Source organism: Protopterus annectens, chromosome 1.part2, assembly GCF_019279795.1.
Source record: "Protopterus annectens isolate FY-2018-M chromosome 1.part2, PAN1.0, whole genome shotgun sequence".
Classification (NCBI taxonomy): Eukaryota; Metazoa; Chordata; order Ceratodontiformes; family Protopteridae; genus Protopterus; species Protopterus annectens.
Window position 1 is genome coordinate 368,382,370 of NC_056727.1, and position 16,181 is coordinate 368,398,550.

The window sequence follows — 16,181 nt, forward strand, 5'->3', positions numbered from 1 at the left end:
GTGCATCATGGCTGAAGTCATAAACAGAGCTATTGGAAGCTGACAAACACACATCCCTACCAACTGTGGTATGTTCATGTGCAGATCATGGTTCCCAAACATGCTACACCGTTTGCAAGGCAGTCAGCCAGGACATACATCACTGAACAGAGCTACACATGTCCCACAAAGACTTTGCATAGCTCTTCACCAACATCACAGACACATGTCGTATCCACAAAACCAACAATCTGTGCATAGATATGTGTTGACATATGAAGGGATGTCAATGTGTCCATAGATAGATCACACAAGGTGAGACTCACAGGGTCCTGTTCAAGCTGTTGATACCTGCCGACCCACATGGATCATTCCTGGGATTGCATAAAACAAAGTGCACACACATTACCATGTCCAGTCTGATGATGTCAGCATCCTACAAATATACCAGGGGAAGACCAAGCACCCAATAAAACATATAGCGTGCAATGTTAATGCGTGTCTCTCTCTAGAATCATAGCATAGTTAGGTAGGGGTTTGAATTCTGCAAGCACTGCTTGTGTGTGTATGGGGGTGTGTGATGTCCTTTGAGAGGAGTAGCCTTTTTGGAGACTGGGAAAACACATTAAAAGTGGCACATCCCTCTTTGGAATGTCTGATGATGTCAGCATCCTACAAATATTCAAGGAGAACAAAAATCACCCACTAAAGCACATAGCACGATGTGTTAATGCAAATCGCTTTATTATCAAAGCATCGTTAGGTAGGGGTTTGAATCCTGTAAGTGTTAACTGTGTGTGTGTGTGGGGAGGTGTATGTGTGTGATTTCCTTTAAGAGGAGTAGCCTTTTTGGAGACTGGGAAAACACATTAAAAGTGGCACATCCCTCTTTGGAATGTCTGATGATGTCAGTATCCTACAAATATGTCAAGAGAACAAAAACCACCCAGTAAAGCACACCGTGTTAATGTGTATCTGTCTAGTATCATAACATAGTTAGGTAGGGATTTGAATCCTGCAAACGCTGACAGTGTGTGTGTGTGTGTGTGTGTGTGGGGGGGGTGTATGTGTGTGATTTCCTTTGAGAGGAGTAGCCTTTTTGGAGACTGGGAAAACACATTAAAAGGGGCACATCCCTCTTTGGAATGTCTGATGATGTCAGCATCCTACAAATATATCAGGAGAACAGAAACCACCCAGTAAAGCATATCACACACTGTGTTAATGCGTGTCTCTCTAGTATCATAACATAATTAAGTAGGGGTTTGAATCCTGCAAATGCTGATAGTGTGTGTGTGTGGGGGGGGTGTATGTGTGTGATGTCCTTTGAGAGGAGTAGCCTTTTTGGAGACTGGAAAGCACAACAAAAGAGGTACATCCCTCTTTGGAAATTCTGATGATGTCAGCATCCTACAAATATATCAGGAGAACAGAAACCACCCAGTAAAACATATAGCGTGCCGTGTTAATGCGTATTTCTCTAGTATATTAACATAGTTAGGTAGAGGTTTAAATCCTGCAAATGCTGAGTGTGTGTGTTCCGCAGGTGGTCAATGCAGTGTGGGTTTTGCTTTTGCTACGGTATGACATATGATTAAAACAGTATATGCATTGCACACATCGAGTATCTGCGTGACAAATAAATATGTGTACATGTGACCTCAATCAGTACATAGGTGTGAAGCCTGCATACTACATGAATACATTTGTTTCCTTCGACAGATTGTGCCGCTGCTTCTCAGATCATAGGTCACATATGTATGTATGCGACAAGCCCGGCCACTGTAGTTATCCATGGCCAAGGTCATCTGTGCCACACACATCCATGACACATACTATAGAGTACTGTGAGTGAGGGTAATTGCCTGGGGGTAATGTCAGACATGTTCATACACAACAACGACTGGCAGTAATGGACATTCATTATAGGTGTACAACAGCCCTGTGGATATGCATGCAGGCCCCTAATGTGTTATGTGAAACACCGATGGACCCCACAATACCTATGGATATGTGGATACCAAGGGACAGATGACATAACACGTGTCTGTCTGTACACATTGGTACCCAACATACATGTTGAGAGCTACCACCTATGTGGTACTGTATGGATAGTATGTCTAGTGAATGGGGATGACTATACCATAGTCGGCTTATGACTATACAGCATGTATTGGACAACAGGTATCTGTCTGTATGATACCCTTGTGTAGGATATGCGTCCCATCCAGGGAATGCAGTGTAGGCCAATGCATGCATTTCCAGATGTGGATGGACATATCTCTAGTGTGTTTGCATCTACCTAAGAGGGCTATATGCCACACAGGTGTGGTCCCAGGAACGTGTGGCAGTCAATACCACTGGTTACTGTTATAGTATAGTACCGGAAGGATCCAACTGTTACTGAGTTCCTTACAACTGTGTGTCATTTGTCAGGACATCATCTAATGATTGGTTATAGTCATGCTGTTGAGGTGGTGTATACTACCAGACTGCAGATCATTGACAGATATCAACAGTATCACCCACAGCATAATGTCAACCCATGTCATACACACATGTGTACCCATGTTAGTACATATCTGTAGTAGAATGCATACTGGCCATCGAAAGATACCATGAGATGTTAACAATGTGTACAACAGGGTATGTTGCACATCCCACATGTCCACTATGCACATACATGCCACCATGTTCACAGATGTACACCTGCTAATTTGTAATGCAGACATCACATACGTACTGTCCACTCACTAACACATGCTGGCAACACTGTACACTTCAGCCAAGTGGCACATGGGTGGACAATACATACTCAGACCTAACACTGGTTTAAACAATGTTACAATGACTTTCAGAGCTGTGATGCATAATGCCTGCTCAGATATACCTGCAAGGATATCAGTACACTTTCCTGTTGGCAACTTGCTACTATTGCTACACTGCTATAATGTCACCCTGTGCATCAGGACCATGTTAGCCTATTCCTGCATCAATGTTACAGATGACAGGAGGTGGCACAGGTGTCATCATATGCACAGGGTGTGTTGTTGGTTTGCCAGAGCCCGACATTGACCCATCCAATCGACATGCCTGTGTGTGTGTGTGTGTGTGTGTGTGTGTGTGTGTGTGTGTGTGTGTGTGTGTGTGCGTGTGTGAGGGACAACAGTACAACATGGGCCAATGTTGATGTAATGTGTGTGTGTATGTGTGAGCCCTAGTTGTTTGGTTAATGTGTGTGTCTGTCTGCATGCACACAACTCCACCATGTGGCTGCCATATACGGGTGGTTGTGGGACAGCCACAGACTGTACTTGCTAGGCCATACAGATCACTGTCTCTGGCCACGGACATGGTACCTGTGCCTGGCAGGGGTGCTACGGGCAGTATCGGGTACCAACCCTGACTGGGTGCTATCATCAGAGGCAGAGGTATGATGACTGGACCCATGTCCCTGCTGGGACTGGCCAGTGCCACGTGCACGTGGTCTAGTAGGACGGTCAATGGACAGGCCAGCCCCAGCATTGCTGGGGCTGGTACTGCCACTACGGGAGCGGCTGTGATCCGTGGTCCATCTGCGACGACTGCCAGCTGATGCTGTTGCTGGCATGCATCCGCGTTGGCTTCCCATCTATCCCGTACAGTCCTGGCTCATGGCTAACACATTGTGGAGGACATCTAATGTCTCCATCCAATGGCTATCAATGACCTCGGTGTAATTCCGGATGGCACCGGCATGGTCACTGATGCTGTCATTGATAGCACTGTAATGGGCCCTCTGCACCCTTAGTCCCTGTCGGGTGTACCGTTCCATACGTGCCTCTGCCTGCATTACAGCCTGGAACATACTGGAGGTTGTAATACCTCTGAGGGCACGTCTTCCAGGGGCAATACGACCAGTGGTGCTCTGCCGAGAACCCCTGGACATCCACCTATGTGGTACCATTCCAGTAATCCAGCTATGGCTGCTGTGAGGGGATGCATGTGCCATGCGTACCACACTCTCCTGGTCAATGCCGACTGTATGCTGTCCCTCAGCTAAGGCCATTGGTGATGAGGGATGTATTGGCAGTATGAGTGTGTGCATAGATGGGGTTGAACGCTGTGTACTGTCGATTGGTGGACCAACGACAGACCCTGTCAGACCTTCCTGTGCCACAATACATGTCTCATCATCTCCACTATTAGTGGCAGTGACATCAGGTTCCCTGCTGCATTCAGACATCCCTATCTCAGCACCTGCGGAAGGAAGACAGGAAACAGACTTCACAATCTGTACATGATGTTAGCAGACATGCACACATGCACACATGCACACATGCACACATACACACATGCACACATGCACACATGCACACATGAACACATGCACACATGCACACATGAACACATGCACATCAGCAAGCCAACACATACACAATAGTGGGTGAAGGTGGGTGACAGTATCACAAGGCAAACAGTCACCTCACACGTGTCAGCATGCAGAATATGTGTTGCTCAAGACCATGCAGTGCAAGTGTAGATGGCCCTATTTAATGACATTATACATGGCTGTGATTCATGTGTGTAGTTGTTCAGTGATTGTCTACACCCTGGAACACAATGTGTACATGGACACAACATTGCTGTGCAAGTATTATCTGCTCTGCAATGTCCTGTGCACCATCACTCAATGGTATACATACCATGGCTGCATGTGTTATCTGTGGGACACATAGCTTGCCATGTCTGATTACAGTGTCTGTGTCCATAGCAAATAATAGTGGGCACAAGTGTAGCAAATGCATGCAATGTACAGACATGAGATGAGTGGTGCATGTAGATGTGAAGGAATCCCAATGCTCGACATGGCCATTGTACAGTGGTTATGGTGAGTGTGGGACATATTGCAGATATGTCGGTGCCAGCCATGACATGGCATGCTACATGACTGCAACATTAAACACCACACATACCCAATGTGTGTCATGTGACCTATACACCCAATAGCATTCCAGGACATATATGTGACTCTTTGTACAGATGGCGACAGCTATGCATATTGTGTATACTGGCATATGTAAGCACACACACAACATGCTATGCATATTGCGTATAGGTGCATATGTTTGCACACACACAACAATGAGGTGCAAAGCAAAGACCGCTATGTGTAGTACTGTGGTCACTGTAACTGGATGGGGTGTACTACCATGTGCCATTATCATCATCATCATGCATCTTGTGGTCACTCACGGCTACTACTGTGTGACAGACCACCGCCTAGCATGCTGTACCTGAACTGCAGTGCTGTGGCTACGTTCACTATTACACAGCCACTTTGTACATGGGTGTATGAGGTGCTCAATAGGGAGCATTGCCTAACATGACTGTGTTATGTGTTGAAGAGTGTTGCACAGCCCCATGATAGGCCTCTACCCCTGAGGTATATCATGTGTGTGTGGATGACATGTGGGATACTGAAGTGTGACCTTACAGTGGGTGTGTGGTTATGCCATATGTAGCATGTCTTTGTGTACTGCGTATGGGGATGAATGGCCACCCCACCATCTGTAGCAAGATTTTGTCTTTGGATATCAGACGCACGCCACCGGACATGTCTAATTAAATCACTGCAGTGATGGCATACCTGCTCATATGTCCAGTTATGCATGCCTATGTCATTTACCCGACAAACAAGTTCCTGCCACAGTGCAGTCCACTCCTGCTGGTGCTGGCTGCTTCTGGAGAACAGCATTGTGTACTGCTGCAATAGACTTTGCAGTATCACCTCTTCCTCATCCGCTGTGTACGATGGATTACGTTGGTGGGCCATCTGGCTGAAAAAGATATGAACAATATGTGTGAGCGAGTCCTGTGGCACACTTTACACCTTTAACCACAGATATCACTTTACTGACATATACACAATCCTATTGTCTGTCAGAGGTTACACACGCTCAATACCACTTATTGGTTCTCAGGCCACAACTAACTAACAGTGCCTGGCACACACTATACATCACACCACTATACAACAGTACCCGACACACTGTTTGTGACACATTGCACAACCTCAAGACAGGGGTGTATATCACACCAATGCACAAACAGAGATGTCATCCATTGCAATGGATGTAAAGTACAGGTACTAGTCAACCACCCTAGTCATTGATGCCATAGCCCTGCATAACACATGTGTACAGTTGTTACTATAGGTGGCATACTGCTGTAACAGAGTATATATGTTGTGATGGACGTAATAGTATATGAAGGCAAAATGAATGAAATATTGAGAAATGAAGCAAAATATAGTGTGGTATCTAGGAATGAAATTAATGTGGCTTATAACAGAATAGACAATATTTTGGAAGATATGATGAATGAAGAACTTATTAATTATAAAACCTTGAATTATTTGAAAAAAAACAAACCCAAAATACCGGTAGTATTTGGTATACCGAAAATCCACAAGAATAGCTTGGACCCACCCCTGAGACCTATTGTCTCAGCAGGAGGGTCAAAAACAAATTCTTTAGCTAAATATGTGGATGTAAAGACAAAACATATTTGGATTAACAAGGGGACAATTTTGAAGGACTCATGGGATTTATTGACTATTTTGAAACCAGAATTGTATCACGAGGAATTAATTTTTGTGACTATAGATATAGTTGACCTATTTGGGTCAATTCCCTATGTTGAAGGTCATACAATGTTTGAGGAAGAAATATTTGCTGATAATAGACTTACTCATGCAGAAAAGGTAGCGTGCACAGGGTTGATGGACCTAATATTGAAAACCAATTTTTTTCTATTTAATGGTGAATATTTTAGACAGTTACAGGGAGTAGCCATGGGTGCCGCCTGTGCACCTACCTTTGCTAACCTAGTTTTATCGAATTGGGAAAGAAAGTACATTATAGGTTCCGAATATGAGAAATATTGGACACTTTATAAGAGATTCCTAGATGATATAATAATATTTTGGATAGGAGGAATTGAAACCTTAGAAGGATTTATTAAATATATGGAAGAAACATCTGTTTTTTTTTTAAAATTCACTTATAATTATTCCAGGTCTGGTATTTCATACTTAGATGTGGAGATAACACTGGAAAATGGAACGTTCCAAACAAGTGTTTATAGGAAACCCACTTACGTCAATTCCTTTTTACATTTTGACAGTGCGCATCCTTTATATTGTAAAAAGAATTTAGTAAAAGGTCAATTTGTAAGAGGGTCGAGAATGACCAGTAAGGATGATAAATACTTAAAGGAATGTGACTTATTACACAAAATGTTTCTTGAAAGAGGGTATCCCAATGATTTCATTCAAAATTTGAGAACTGAAGTCCAAATAGGTAGAGGGGATAGGTTTAAACCCATAATTGGGTCATACAAGGAAGTAAAGGCAATAGAGGTTAAAGAAAAAGAAAATTTTCAACAGTCACTAATTCTTGAATACAATATATTAAATAAGGAAGTAAAGACCATATTTTATAGAGAATGGGAGAGATTTAAGAACTTTACTGACTTAGAAGTTATTTCTTCTCAGATGCCCAAAGTTATATTTAAAAATACTATTAGTATAAAAGGGTGTTTGGAAAATAGCACTGACAATAAAAAGAAAAAAGATGTAGGAGGTAGGGTAAAAACTGGTACCTTTAAATGTGGTAGGTGTATGCAATGCGAAAATATTTTGGGTAGAGAAAAAGTTTTCTTGGAAGGGAGAAAAAGATGGTTAAAAAGCAAGGCATACTACAATTGTGAATCAAAGGGGGTAGTATATTTGGCTATATGTATGGCATGTCCATCTTTCTACGTTGGGATTTGGATTTATTGTGTGCTTTGCTGTGCTTTGCCGTGAATTTGTGTTTTACAATAAAAATTGGAAGATTCTTCGTTTCACTTCCAATTCCAGTTTTTTGGTTGGTCTTGGTGTTGGCAAACACCGGTTTGGCGTTATTTTCTTGGTACAGTTTGATTTTGCCATGGAAATGGAAGGGAAGGAGAGGAACGGAGGTCCAGAAGACGTCGGCCAATCCAAAAGGCTTATCGGACAACTCACGCAATTGGTAGACCTCCTCACTCCGCTTTGCGAGACGTTGATCAGGAAGGAAACAGAAGGGACTAGTAAGCGGTGTGCACGAGAGGAAAAGGAAGCGTATGGCCACAAGAATAAACATAAAAGGGAATTACTAGACGCTGAAGGAGCGTTTAATGAAGAGGATGAACCGAATGGTAGCCGCTTCAATTTGGGAGAAGAACCCAGTGGTAGTCGCTTCAATCCTGCAGAGACACCGGCCATATTTATGGACAATGGGGAGATTCCTGGTCATAGTTTTGACCAACAGCCTTGTCAAAGGCAAAAGAGATGCACAGGTACTGTTAACTCTGACAAAAACATGGATTTTAATGACTGGCTGAAAATGCAATATTCGTTTAATACTAACGTTTCTAAGCAGCATGGAAGCAGCAATAATAATGACTCTTATAGTAACAAATTAAGTAACTTGTATAAACTTATGCACAAATACAAAGTTATTATGATTGAAAATGGATACCTTAATGAGTGCTTAAGGCGTGAAATTGTCCCTAAGGGGCTTAGAACATGGAAATATCCTAACAATGTCCAGATAGGATCAGAATTTCATAAAGATTTGTTATTAGTGTTTAACAAATGTGGGCTGGACATTGTTAGGTTGATAGTAAAGGAGAATAATAAAAATTTGGAAAGCCTTCAAACCCAGATAGAAAATTTAGACACATATATCAAGGAAGATTTGATTTTTCAAATCAAAGAGGAGAGACACGAATATTTTAAAATAAAAGATGAAATAGATGACAAATGTAAACCATTAGTAAGTAGAAAAATGGACAAATTAAGGAGAGACATTCAGGAATACAATTATGAAGTGAGTTACCCCAAACCGACGGGTTATAGATATCAGTATGGGAATTATAGGTCAAACAATATTAATAAGTATAATAAAACCATGGAAAAATACAACAAAAATGGAGAATGGATGGGAAGCCAATATGATGTAGAATTTCCCCCATTAGAAAGACTAGAGACAGATGAATGGGTGGAAAAAAGATATCAAGGAAATTTTCAACAACGGGGGGGGGGAGAAGGGGGAGGGGGAAATACAGACCATACTAAACCCCCACCCATTAGAAGATACATCACTACAACATATGACAGAGGATACCCTGGTAAATCACATTGAGGAAGATGGTAATAAGTATACCCTGGGAGGGTTCACTATTTATAACTTTAGTGACCTAGTATTAAATGAACAGCATTTCAAGTTATTGGAAAAGGGTTTTAAATTTATACCCCTGGTTAAGGGGAATTCTACACAAACTCTTATAGATATGAAGCTTTTTATTAGAAAAATGAACTTACAGTTGTTATTTCATAATGAGGGTATAGGTTTGGAAGTAAAAAGAAATAGCAATAGTATAAAAGAAAACACATTAATGAAAAAATCAACGTTTAACCCAATAATACACAACCAGTTAAGGAACTTTGAAAACAACATGGAAAGGGAAATTAGAAGAAAAGAAAGAAACATGAGAGATATGACAATTTACCACAACCTTCACCCCAATGAACATCTAATTTTAGAGGAACTAAAAGCTAATAAAAATGTCAGAGTTATGAAACCTGATAAGGGGGGTGGGGTTGTTGTGATGGACGTAATAGTATATGAAGGCAAAATGAATGAAATATTGAGAAATGAAGCAAAATATAGTGTGGTATCTAGGAATGAAATTAATGTGGCTTATAACAGAATAGACAATATTTTGGAAGATATGATGAATGAAGAACTTATTAATTATAAAACCTTGAATTATTTGAAAAAAAACCAAACCCAAAATACCGGTAGTATTTGGTATACCGAAAATCCACAAGAATAGCTTGGACCCACCCCTGAGACCTATTGTCTCAGCAGGAGGGTCAAAAACAAATTCTTTAGCTAAATATGTGGATGTAAAGACAAAACATATTTGGATTAACAAGGGGACAATTTTGAAGGACTCATGGGATTTATTGACTATTTTGAAACCAGAATTGTATCACGAGGAATTAATTTTTGTGACTATAGATATAGTTGACCTATTTGGGTCAATTCCCTATGTTGAAGGTCATACAATGTTTGAGGAAGAAATATTTGCTGATAATAGACTTACTCATGCAGAAAAGGTAGCGTGCACAGGGTTGATGGACCTAATATTGAAAACCAATTTTTTTCTATTTAATGGTGAATATTTTAGACAGTTACAGGGAGTAGCCATGGGTGCCGCCTGTGCACCTACCTTTGCTAACCTAGTTTTATCGAATTGGGAAAGAAAGTACATTATAGGTTCCGAATATGAGAAATATTGGACACTTTATAAGAGATTCCTAGATGATATAATAATATTTTGGATAGGAGGAATTGAAACCTTAGAAGGATTTATTAAATATATGGAAGAAACATCTGTTTTTTTAAAATTCACTTATAATTATTCCAGGTCTGGTATTTCATACTTAGATGTGGAGATAACACTGGAAAATGGAACGTTCCAAACAAGTGTTTATAGGAAACCCACTTACGTCAATTCCTTTTTACATTTTGACAGTGCGCATCCTTTATATTGTAAAAAGAATTTAGTAAAAGGTCAATTTGTAAGAGGGTCGAGAATGACCAGTAAGGATGATAAATACTTAAAGGAATGTGACTTATTACACAAAATGTTTCTTGAAAGAGGGTATCCCAATGATTTCATTCAAAATTTGAGAACTGAAGTCCAAATAGGTAGAGGGGATAGGTTTAAACCCATAATTGGGTCATACAAGGAAGTAAAGGCAATAGAGGTTAAAGAAAAAGAAAATTTTCAACAGTCACTAATTCTTGAATACAATATATTAAATAAGGAAGTAAAGACCATATTTTATAGAGAATGGGAGAGATTTAAGAACTTTACTGACTTAGAAGTTATTTCTTCTCAGATGCCCAAAGTTATATTTAAAAATACTATTAGTATAAAAGGGTGTTTGGAAAATAGCACTGACAATAAAAAGAAAAAAGATGTAGGAGGTAGGGTAAAAACTGGTACCTTTAAATGTGGTAGGTGTATGCAATGCGAAAATATTTTGGGTAGAGAAAAAGTTTTCTTGGAAGGGAGAAAAAGATGGTTAAAAAGCAAGGCATACTACAATTGTGAATCAAAGGGGGTAGTATATTTGGCTATATGTATGGCATGTCCATCTTTCTACGTTGGGATTTGGATTTATTGTGTGCTTTGCTGTGCTTTGCCGTGAATTTGTGTTTTACAATAAAAATTGGAAGATTCTTCGTTTCACTTCCAGTTCCAGTTTTTTGGTTGGTCTTGGTGTTGGCAAACACCGGTTTGGCGTTAATTTCAGAGTATATATGTTGCTGGATAAACACGTATACCCTGTAACACACATATGATTGCAGCCATTGTACAGGCATAATTACACACATGTCAGACAAACATACAACACACCACTGTATGCCAACACAGATGAGCATTACCTGTGTACCATACAGTACTGTGTGCCACTACTTACACACCCTTATGCCTGAGTTTTGTCCTCTGTGCAGACTACAGAAAACACACATGACAGTGTTTCCAAGCAATGTGGACACACACCATACTGTGCTGTTTAGGCTTACACCTTCAGGTAGTACTACAGTTTATATGGGAGTTGGATTCACCAGCAGTACCATTCACTAAGCATACATGTATTGCTTTAGCCTACAATGAGACACCACATTCGTCAACAAGGAACTACATCACATCATATGCCATACTACTATGTCTGCCTAACAGTACATTACACATCATTTGCTGTCCTCACAGCTAGGATAGACACTACCATGTCAGATACAACTTCACACTAAGCTATCGCACCTTTACAGACCTTGCACACATTCAGCGTTACACTTATTCAACCTCACATAGCAGGTATTGCATTGAGTACATGTGTGAGTGCATAGTGTCATAGGTAGGTAATATGCTGTTGGCCCTAGGGCCTACGGCAGCCTAGCCATATGCTACCCTGGCCTTTGACACACATGTACTTTGATTTCATTTGCCCCTGCCAACCAGAACCACAGAGATGTTTCCTGGGGTGTATTACCAATCTCCCATACAATCATCAGGGGTATTTATGACAACTGCTAATGAGGAGCCTTGTTTGCTATTGCTAGGTGGTCTATTCCGGTGTATGGCATATCTCTGAGATGGGAACCTATCCCTCCAGCATGTGCTGTTTAGTGAGCTGACAAGGTTTAGGGCCCTAGAGCATGTATCCTGGAGGGATTGTGATATGTTGCCATGGTGGTTGTCACCCAGCTATGGGTGTGACATACCTCTGTATGTCTGGCAGAGGTCATCTCTGTGTGGCTAGTATGCAATACAGTGTAGATGTAGTTTTGTGAGTCAGTCTGCATAGGGCATCTGTTTGCAGCCAGTATTACCCTTTGGGTGGTATGTCTGTGGCCTTTTCACCTGGTGTAGTTGTCATGTGAGGTACATACCACACAGGGAATTGTGATGAGTAGAGGGGAACACTGCCCTATATTTCTATAGATGACACACCTGTTGTCATGACACATAACACACAGACTGATTACAGGTGTAGTGTGGCACTGTCTTCATCAAAGCGGAGGCTACTGTCCACCTGTGTACAATGTTCCCTTATCACACCTTCACTGTTAGGTAGATCTCTACCTATGTGGTAGTTAATGGGTACAGTGTTTTGGAAAGGAGGAATGGCACTGCAGTATCAACATTTGTCTACAGTCCATGCCTTGGTCACCACACACCTGTTGCATTACATATGACCCCATGTCTCTCTGTCTCTCCCTCTCTCTATATGAATATATATATATATATATATATATATATATATTATATATATGCATATCTATACACATACATGTACACATCCATTGCTGTACACATGAATGAACATATAGGCACATGTACAGTCCACCTTTCATGGTAAGGATATCACTTATGCGACAATTGAGGGATGTAGTTATGTGATTATATTGCACAGTGTTGTGCAGAATGCATGTGGGTGTCCTCAGCCCATGTAGCATTAGCAGGCCTCACTGGCTGTAACACAGCAGATCTGACAAATCAGTCCCAGAGCATTTAACCACCGCATGACATATATCAGCACTGCAGTGCTGTTTTCTAGGCCACACACTACGACCTACATAGATATATGCACATATCAACCTTCAATGATAGATATCTGTCCACCCTTCACTAACAGTTGCAGTATGTCCCTTGCCTTATGCACATGTGCAGATACAGATAGATACGCACTGCTGCCACACATGGATGATTTGCAGTGTGTAGAGTACTCTTCAGGAACATCTACTACATGCCAACACATACATGTGAGTTACATACCTTACCTTTGTATTTCCCTGCTCCGTGTGTTACGGTTTTGTAGGTTTTTATTTATTTATTTATTTATTTTTGGTTGTTTGTTTTGGGTTTTCCCTTTCTATTTCGGTTTACATCTCAGTTGCTTTTTCTGTTGTGTCTCTGTCTCTGTCTGTGTCCATGTCTCTCTCTCTCACTCTCTACCTCCCAGCACCTGCAATGGATGTGACAGTGTTTTGGAAAGGAGGAATGGCACTGCAGTATCAACATTTGTCTACAGTCCATGCCTTGGTCACCACACACCTGTTGCATTACATATGACCCCGTGTCTCTCTGTCTCTCCCTCTCTCTATATGAATATATATATATATATATTATATATATGCATATCTATACACATACATGTACACATCCATTGCTGTACACATGAATGTACATATAGGCACATGTACAGTCCACCTTTCATGGTAAGGATATCACTTATGCGACAATTGAGGGATGTAGTTATGTGATTATATTGCACAGTGTTGTGCAGAATGCATGTGGGTGTCCTCAGCCCATGTAGCATTAGCAGGCCTCACTGGCTGTAACACAGCAGATCTGACAAATCAGTCCCACAGCATTTAACCACCGCATGACATATATCAGCACTGCAGTGCTGTTTTCTAGGCCACACACTACGACCTACATAGATATATGCACATATCAACCTTCAATGATAGATATCTGTCCACCCTTCACTAACAGTTGCAGTATGTCCCTTGCCTTATGCACATGTGCAGATACAGATAGATACGTACTGCTGCCACTCATGGATGATTTACAGTGTGTAGAGTACTCTTCAGGAACATCTACTACATGCCAACACATACATGTGAGTTACATACCTTACCTTTGTATTTCCCTGCTCCGTGTGTTACGGTTTTGTAGGTTTTTATTTATTTATTTATTTATTTTTGGTTGTTTGTTTTGGGTTTTCCCCCTCTATTTCGGTTTACGTCTCAGTTGCTTTCTCTGTTGTGTCTCTGTCTCTGTCTGTGTCCGTGTCTCTCTCTCTCTCACTCTCTACCTCCCAGCACCTGCAGTGATAGAACTGCATGTGTGGACTGCAGGTACAGCCTGCTTTTCTAGGTATCTGCACTTGTGCATGTGACAGCCTCTGCACCAATTGCTGCCCACCATTCAGTAATTGCATGCAGCCTGCTGTGTGGTGATTGCATTACTCACTGTGATTGCAGCCCACTGCTATAAAATGCTAGGTTAGGTAGGCATAGCCCTTTCAGCTTTCCAAGGTGGGGCCCATGCTTGTTTGCTCTGGACACCGTTGTGTCAGTCAGAAGGTTGGTATATGTCTCTTATCTGAAGCTAGGGTTGTAGCCAGTTATATGCATGTTGTACTCAAACCTGAATGTTGCTGCTTCCAGTACACACGTCTATAAGTTAACTTCTATTGTGAACTGCTATACTGTAATTATTACGTTATTCACTTCTGAACAGTTTGTGGTTTGTTTGTGTTGACATTAGCACAGGCTGCTCAACACAACTGGACATAGTTCAGTACTGAGTATGCCTACTTACACCCTGTTTTTTGCCTGAATACACAGGTGTGTTGTACCTTTGGGTAGGGGTGCAGAACTGCAAAGAGCATTTTTTATTATCATGTGAGGTTTATCTTACTGAACATACAGGGTTGCTGTGTACTTGTTAGTCTATCAAGGCAAGTAGTCTGTCTGTGTAGCTCACACCTGTGGACATATCCAGATGGTAGCTAGAGGTTAGCCTATTATACTTTGTCTGTGCACCACACCAGTCTTTTCAGCGGTGGCACATTGGCATTGTCACAGTTGTTTGCTAGCAGTACATGGCTACATCCTGTGATATTTCTGCGTTGTACTCCTACATAAGGGCATGCTTGTGGAACTCCTTCCAAAGCTATCTGCAGTGTGTAACAACATTAATGTTGATATGCCTGTGTGTTTCTGCCTCTGCCAGGCCTCAGATACTCTCAGGTATATATTTGAATGGCCTCAGTGAAAGGTACATATAAATGAGATACACCTGCAATATATTACTGACATATTGCAATTGAGACTTTCTTGGGAATCAGAGCATATGTATAGGTACACCTTTTCTGACGTGCAAGCATTGTCTACTCTCACCTATTGGCATTATTCACTACATGTGATTCCACACTTGTCTGCCTAAAGTTAGTACTTTCCAGAGTGATTCAGTGGGGCACAGCTATCATTTGTTTACAAATCAGGGACATCCCTGTAAACCAGTCACAGTTGGGGTGTCTGCTCTCTGCCCTAGTCAACTTAGCCAGTATTTATCCTGGTCTGATACTGTGTGGTGTTTGTAAGGTGCTACTGTAACATCATTCCCTGCTTGGATGGCTGGTTCTCTTTTCACAATCATGTCATGCAATTCCACAACAACTGCTGGTAAAGACCCACAGAACAGGATTTGTGTTATACCATTCCTAATTTCCATTTACATTCCCTCATTGTAATGCATGATATATTTATGTCAGCACCAAGTTATTTGCATATCTGCTGTGGCTTAGTGGTAATTCATGCAGTCTATTGTGTCAATGGTCTCGGGTTCGAGACTGGCAGAGGTCTTTTCTTTTGCTGCTGAGCAGAACAAGGGCCCTTCCATAGAGTGACTAAGGCACTTTTAAGCAGTTTTAAGTGGGTTTGTGTGGGTTTGCGCGATGCTTAGCGATGCTTAGCTAAGCGCACACATGCGCACACTCGCTTAAACCCACTTACTACTGCTTAAAAGTTCTTACTCCCACT